At 38.2% G+C, this 8232-nt stretch overlaps 1 pseudogene; it reads left to right on the forward strand.

Annotated features, from left to right (window-relative positions):
- The first annotated feature begins 521 nt into the window (after positions 1-521).
- LOC125367075 lies at positions 522-6101 on the forward strand (annotated as a pseudogene).
- Positions 6102-8232: the final 2131 nt, after the last annotated feature.

Here is an 8232-nt window from a genome sequence, read left to right on the forward strand (position 1 = left end):
TTGAGCCAAAAAGTTCTATTAGAGTTTCCAGGCTTTGTTTTCAAACCCAAAGACACACACATATACTTACAGACACTGTTTCTCTGTCTGTCTCTCTGACTGTCTCTCTGTCTCTCACTCTCTGTCTCTTTTATTGTAGACAAGAAGTTACTAAATCATTATATCATGTCAGATATGGTCCACAATCCAAGTATTACCTCATGTACAATAAGTGCAATGTTTTAACCTATTCCCTGGCAAAAATAAGCAAGTATTCAATCCATCAAAGGCATAGGTTTTTAATTACTCTTCCTAAATTTCTGTGCTCATTATTTAGGTTTACCTTCAAAAGCTACCAGTTTGTTTTAGTGGTGGCTTTTACAATTGAAGGAATCAAAACAAATTCTCATCTTTTACACAACTTGACTATGGATTTTGATATCTATGATGTGCAATTTGGACATTGGCTAGCAATTAAAAATCCCTTCATTTGCCTCTTTGGGTAGTACAAGAGCCCAAATTACTCCCGTATGAAAGGGAACATGTCCATAGCAGTGCTGAATGGACCATCAGGATTAAAGTCTGCCCAGATTGGAATGTTGCTAGGCCTCTACAGTTTTCCACAAGTGAAGGTGAGAGAGTGAGCAGATATTAAATAAATGTCTAATTTAGTGCCATTTTATGTGAGAGAAAAGAATAATAGGAAGATACTAGATTTATGAGCCTATTGAATTTTGTGATATCCAAAAAAATAGAGTTCAAAATAATTGGATATTTATAATCCCACGTGTAGAAAAGAGGACAGAAAAGTTAGAGCAAAAACACCCAAATGATTCTTTTTTAAAGCAAGAAATAACAAATGATTTTAAATTGTGGAGATAAGATGACCAGAGTGCTGCTAGCTCACGCCTCTAATCCCAAGAACTCAAGAAATGTTTATGTCCACTTAGTCAGCCAAATGCAGACAGTGAATGTGTGGTTCCAATGGCAGAGTGCTAGCCTTGAGAGGAAAAAGTCAAGTTAATGCATGAGGCCCTGAGTTCATTGCACTCTACTGGCTAGCTTGCATATGCACAAACACGCACTCATGCAAGATATTATGTTGAATGAAGTCAAGCTCCGAAAGAAAGAGGACATGTGTTCTCTCATATATGAAAGTTAGATCTAAAACATGACCATGAATTATGAAATAAGCATGAAATACATACAAAGCCTTTTGTGTATGTGCATCATCCATCTAGCTAGTTTATGCTACATATAGGGATTGAAGTCCATGATGTATTGTCTGACCAAATAACTGACAGTATAAAAATAAATGAACGATAGAAAGCTGAAGCCTATCCTCTCTGAGGGTGATAGACATTAAAGATGTCTGAAAAAGAGCAGAGGAATGGGGAATAGAAGTAGAAGGGTTGGAAAATACAAGATAATACTCAATGTACCTATTTAAAAACTGACTTAGGAAAGTTGGAATGAATGTGGTTGCTAGAGATAGGAGTTATGGATAGAAATAATGACAGAGATCAAAGGCATTGTCTGAGTACATTTCACAACTATTAAAAACAATTAAAATGTTTAAATGAGAAAATGACTTTCCATCTAATTTTACTGGTTACTTAATATACTTCACAATAGTGATTGTGATAGATAGTAATAGTCTCATTCATGGGCTGTGCATTTTTTATTTTTTCAGCTTACCTTTGGGCCTCTTAATCAAGGCCTGAGTGACCATTACAAGTTCCCTGCCCTGTATCAGATGGCCCAGAAGGACACATCAATAGCTACTGCCATGGTCTCCTTACTGATTCCCTTCAACTGGAACTGGGTGGATCTGTTTACCATAGAAGATGAGAAAGGTTTGTGGATTCTTCCTGCATTGAAAAAAAATGGCCAAGAACAGAGTTTCTGTAGCCTTTGAGCTAGCTATTCCAACCCACGGTTTATCATACACACTCAAAGTCACATCCCTTTATAACCAGATTAATAAATCCTCAGCAAACGTCCTCATCATCTACGGTGATGATGAATCCCTACTAGATTTAATGAGGTGTGTTGAGCAACTATTAGTAAAAGGCAAAGTCTGTATCTTGAACTCACAGTGGGATTTAACCATCAGAAAGAGATATCTCATGCTAGGCTCATCCCATGTACCTCTCATTTTCTCATAACATCACCCAGATGTTCCTGGATTCACAGATTTTGTCAAGGCAGTTAACCCTTCCACATACCCAGAAGATTATTTCCTTGCTCATCTGTGGTTTCTGTCTTTTAATTGCTAAGATTCTGAGTCTGACTATGTAACATGGGAGAACTGTCCTCATGAGGCCTCCTTGGATTGGTTGCCTGGGCACATTTTTGACATGTCTATGTCTGGAGACAGTTACAATGTGTACAACGCTGTGTATGCTGTGGCCCATGCTCTCCATGAGATGTTTCTTCATCAGTCAGAAATACAAACAATGGGAAACAGGAAAGGGACAGTGCATTCCCCTGCACAGGTAAGGCCTTCTGTTTCTGATGGCACACCCTGTCAGAACAGTCAATTTGTACAGGACTTTATTACCACATGAAATTAATTATTTTAGTTAGGTTCCCCAAATTAAAGTAATTATATTTCTGTAAATGTCTGTGAGGTTTTTCTAGACATGTATTCCTGTGCTCTTAAGGAAAACAGGCCAGTAACAAGCAATAAATTAATTCCATATTTCTATACATTCTTCTACTGACTAATAACCAGAACGTACACAGAGATAATGTTTTGGCAACTTATTAGCACCTTTTCCATATGAGTTTCTAAGCATGAGCTGATGAGCAAAAGCATATTTTTAATAAGTGACCTAGTTTCATTCTCCTTTAGATATTAAAACTTGAACAAGCTCAAACTATAACTCTAGACACAAATAGAATTAATTGTTGTGGAAAACTCTAACTAGACATCTGAGAATTTCTGCCTTTATGATTATTTAAACGAAATAGGTTTCTCTTGAAAAGAGGACTTCTAGCACTTTGCTGAGTGACCAGCATTCAGGAAAATTATTTTTACTCCTGCAAAGATTTTCTTCTAGACTGATTCATCAGGTGTCTGTGTTTTCTTGCATTCTGAATCAGAGATTAAAGACACTCAGGAGCTTTTCTTAATTCTTAATTCTAATTTTCTTAATTTCTGTCTAACCACTGCGATGTAGTTCACCATAAGATGATGTATCTCTTGTAGCTGCACCCTTTTCTGAAGAACACCCAATTTCAGAATCCTGCTGTCGATTGAGTGATTTTAGATGATAAAAGCAAATTGGAGGCAGAGAATGACATTGGGAACATTTGGAATTTTCCAGAAGGTCTTGATCTTCAGGTGAAAATAGGAAAGTTTTCTCCATTTGCTCTACATGATCATCAATGGTCTTTTTCTGAAAATATGGTAGAGTGGGCCCAGGAACTACAGAGGTGGGTTGGATTTAATTCTAGTGATTTTAAGAACAAATACGTAAGTAAAATTCACACTTAAAATATATACCTGATTGAATGCCAGCAACTGTCTCCTGTAACACTAACTACTCAGTTCTTAATATCCTGATTTGAAGTCAGGCCAAGCAGGAACACCTGTGAAATTGTTATCTTCATTTAACCACTGCAAAAGAGATCCTGAGTGCTGGCTGATGCTTCTCATCCTATCTACTTGGGAGATTGACATCCTCAGTTCTCAGATTAAAGCTCATTTTAGAGCCCCAGCAGGCAAGAAATCAGTGAGACTCTATGTCATTAAACTAACAAAAACTAAGCTGGAGCTGTTGATCAAGTGGCCCATTACTCATCTTGAATAAATACAACTCAAGGACATTGCTTAGACACTGAGTTCAAGCTCCAGGATCAGCATCATCCAAGAAAAACTCAGTTTGTTTAAAAATGTTAATTTTGAACATTGTCATAAAATACAAATTGCACGTTTCTTAGCAGGATTCTAACACCGATAAATTACCTAAGGAATGGCTTCATGTGTTTGAAAGGTTTATTTGGTTCTGTACTCTGGTTGCTTCATTTAATGATTAGTTGAGCTGTTACTTAGGTGTCTTTCATGAAAGTAATCATTGACTGAGGTAGCATATAATCCTTTTGTGAATCTAAGTTGTTCAAATAATGGAACTTTTGGAATGTTAGGAAAAGCGTAAACAGTTTCTGACACATGTCTGATTTTCCCCAGCCTATTCATTCTGTCTGCAGTAAGTTCTGCGGTCTTGGATTCAGGAAATCTCCTCAGGAGGGAAAGGCTGCCTGCTGCTTTGATTGTACTCCTTGCACAGAGAATGAGATGGTCAATGGGACAGGTAAGTTCACAGTGGAGGGAGAAATACTTGTTCTCTCGTAGTGCCCCATAAACCATGCAAAGTACTACAAAAGTTGTGTCTTGGGGTTGCAAAGTCCTCCTTCATTCACTTAGTAGTGATTTACTTGCAACAATGGATGGTGCAGCTTGCTGAAAAAAAAAAAAAACTAAAACAAATCATGTGCTCTGAATTGTGTATAGGATTAACTTTTTCTAGTATATTGTATGCACATTTATTTAACTACTCAGTAATGGTAGCAAATTTTCTATCATATGATGTGCAAAATCCTTTCAAGGATGTGGTCTAAAACTTTCTCAAAATTGCTTTTACATTATAAATCTTTATTTCCTAGTGCCATAGCTGTTCTAAAAACAAAGCAAGTGCTCTGGTTTGGTACAAGTGTTGTGCATGGCATTACTCTATAACTTCAAAGAATGATTATATTCTGTATTCCCATGTGCATTACAGATGAGTAAGAGAAGCAAATATCACAATTACAAGGAAGGACCACAGTGCTCCTAGCTACATTGCACAGAGACATAGAGAAAAATGCAAGATCCACTAGTCATTTTAAATAAGGACATTGACTTATACGCAAGAATCTGAGACTTATTATGAAAGAAGAAATGTATAAAGTCATTGTTAGGACATTAGGAATGCCAAGGAACAATATGAATGATATTCATTGCAAGTAACTAGTTTCAACTAGACTTCTGGAAGCAAGTGTAGGAACATGATGAAGTTACAAAAAAATAATGCTAAACATATCTGGTAATACTTGGTCAAATGAAGATTATGCTAGTCATTATTGATGTATAAGAATTTTTTTCTAGGGAGGGATTTCCTAATTTCCTTTTCAGCAGTGAAAAGGGAATAATGGTAACTTGTCTTCCTCACCAGATATGGAGCAGTGTGTGAAGTGTCCAGATCATCAATATGCCAAGAGAGAGAGAAACAAGTGCCTCCTAAGAACTTCAAGTTTCCTGGCTTATGGAGAGCCTTTGGGAATGGGCTTGGCCTGTATGGCTCTTGGTTTATCTACACTCACAGCAATTGTTCTTGGGGGTCTTTGTGAAACATCACAACACCCCCATTGTCAAGGCTAATAATCCGGCTCTCAGATACATTCTGCTCATCTCCCTTATCTTCTGTTTCCTCTGTTCCTTGCTCTTTATTGGCCATCCCAGCACAGTCACCTGCATTCTACAGCAAACCACATTTGGAGTTGCATTCACTGTAGCTGTTTCTGCTGTCTTGGCCAAAACTGTAACTGTGGTTCTGGACTTCAAAGTCACTTCTCCCGGGAGAAGGATGAACTGGCTGCTGGTATCAGGGGCTCCTAACTTCATCATTCCCATCTGCACTCTGTGCCAGGTGACTTTCTGTGGACTCTGGCTGGGAACCTCTCCTCCCTTCATTGACACACACACACACTCTGAACATGGCCACCTCATCATCCTTTGTAACAAGGGCTCCCTCACTGCTTTCTACTGTGTCTTGGGATACCTGGGCTCCTTGGCCCTCACCAGCTTCACTATGGCTTTCATGGCCAGGAACCTGCCTGACACCATCAATGAAGCCAAGTTCCTGACCTTCAGCATGCTGGTGTTCTGCAGTGTGTGGCTCAGCTTCCTGCTTATTTACCACAGTGCCAAGGGCAAAGTCATGGTGGCTGTGGAGGTCTTCTCCGTGTTGGCCTCCAGTACAGGGCTCCTGGGCTGCATTTTTGCCCCCAAGTGCTACATCATCTTGTTAAAGACAGACAGAATTTGTCTGCCTGGCTTCAGGGATAAAAGACATTGAAGTCGAAATAAATCATTGTTAAGACTAAACTCATATATTTGATTACTACATACAATTTCTGAACTAAATCTAGAGTAATTTTCCAGTCTTATGTTTGTTTATATTATGGAAATGTTACTTCAATGAATAAGGGTGAATTGCTTACATTTTTTCTTATATATTTTTCATTCTTTCTATTTAATATGTACTTAATCTTTATTCCAATTTTTGGTGTCTTGAGCTAAGTCCTAGGCGAAGGGCTAAGTGTATACATAATGACACATAAAACTGGTAAATTCTCTTCTTCTCCTACATCTATCCAAGAAGAATGTTCAGGCACTCAGAAGGGGAGCAGCAGGATATTAACAAGATAGCCTCAAGAAATCACAGAATGGGAGGAGGAAGCCCTTCATCTTAGAGGATAAAATCCTGGGTGATGATTCTTTTTCTTTTTCTTTTTCTTTTTTTTTTTTTTTTTGCCAGTCTTGGGGCTTGGACTCAGGGCCTGAGCACCCTCCCTGGCTTCTTCCTGCTCAAGGCTAGCACTCTGCCACCTGAGCCACAGAGCCCCTTCTGGCCTTTTTCCATATATGGTTCTGGGGAATCGAACCGGGAGCTTCATGTGTAGGAGGCAAGCACTCTTGCCACAAGGCCATATTCCCAGCCCTGGGTGATGATTCTTGAGAGTAGTTTTACTGTGACTAAAATGAGGGGAAAAGGCAAAAAGAACAGCAGAGAGACAAGGAGATGGGGAAAGGGAATGAAAAAGTGGAGAGAGTGGAGTAGGAGAGAGGGACAGACAGAGATGTCAGAGCAGAGGGAAATGGATTCAATGTATTGTTACTCTGGGTGTGCACAGAAGGCAGATTGCTGACAATAAATGTTTAGGAATTTTGTTTTTACAACCACATGTTATTTCTTTCATTTTCTTTTTTTTTGAATTGTTTTATTATTGTTGTAAAGGTGATATACAGAGAAATTACAATTACACATGTCATAGAAATATTACATTTCTTTTTGGACAATGTCACCCCATGCATCTCTCTGTCCCAGTTTTTCCTTCCCACCCCCACCCACAATTTTTATCCTTCCTTTCAACACAGTGTCTAGCGAGTACCACCGCACCGCTTCATTTGTTTACCCTCCATTTGGTCCCTCCATTTCTGTGCCCCCACTCACACACCTAAAGACAATAAATGAACAAACAAGACCAAAGGGAATGAAAACAAAAATAACAACCATGAAAAACAAACCGTTGTTTCCCTTTACTTGAATTTGTTACAGTAAATAGCATTTTATATGATAGGATGCACATAGCTGTTGTGCCTTTGTCTTCCTCTCCTATGAATATCTTCCATTGGTCTCACTCTGTTGGAATGCCTAGAGACAAAGTGTATAGGGCTCATCCTTTAATGTTTTAGTGTCAATCTTGCAGCCTGAACTCAGGGCCTGTTTACTGTCCCTGAGCTTTTTTAAAAATTTGCTCATGGCTAATACTCTACTACTTGAGCCACACATCCACTTCAGGCTTCTTGGTGATTGACTGGAGATAAGATTCCCACAGACTATTATGACCATTCTGGCTTTGAACCAAAATCCTCAGATCTCAGTCTCCTGAGAGAAGATAGGATTAGAGGCATGAGTCACTGTGTGCCTGGCTATTTCTTCCTGTTTTTATCCACACCCCAGAAGATTTTGTGCTTCCTCAAAGTGCTGCTAAACACTTTTAATTTAGTTCCAGTAGAATATCACACTCTTTTTGCTAGGTGACAGACAGCTGTCCAAAGTCTGCATTTTCAATAGCACAGCTTTTATTTTGTTAAATTTTAAGTCTCAGTGAAATGCCAGTATTGTATGAGTTTGAGCAAAGCTTTTCAAACTTTGTATAAATACAATATTTCTTTAATCAGTGAATAGAATATTCTTGTTTTATTTTTATTTCCTAAGCAATTAATGACTCAGAGAGGGGTAGTTTTATATAGATTTTAATTATTTCAACTTAAATTGCATTTATGTTGGTTAATTGGAATAAATTAAGGAAATGCAGAGAATTTGATGAAATAGTTTTGTGAATATTGCTCTAGTGGAGACTTTGCACAGTATCCCAAATCTCATGTACACATATTACCATGTCCCTGTGTAAAATGAAAAA

This window comes from Perognathus longimembris, chromosome 18 (genome assembly GCF_023159225.1).
Source record: "Perognathus longimembris pacificus isolate PPM17 chromosome 18, ASM2315922v1, whole genome shotgun sequence".
In the NCBI taxonomy this organism is placed as follows: Eukaryota; Metazoa; Chordata; class Mammalia; order Rodentia; family Heteromyidae; genus Perognathus; species Perognathus longimembris.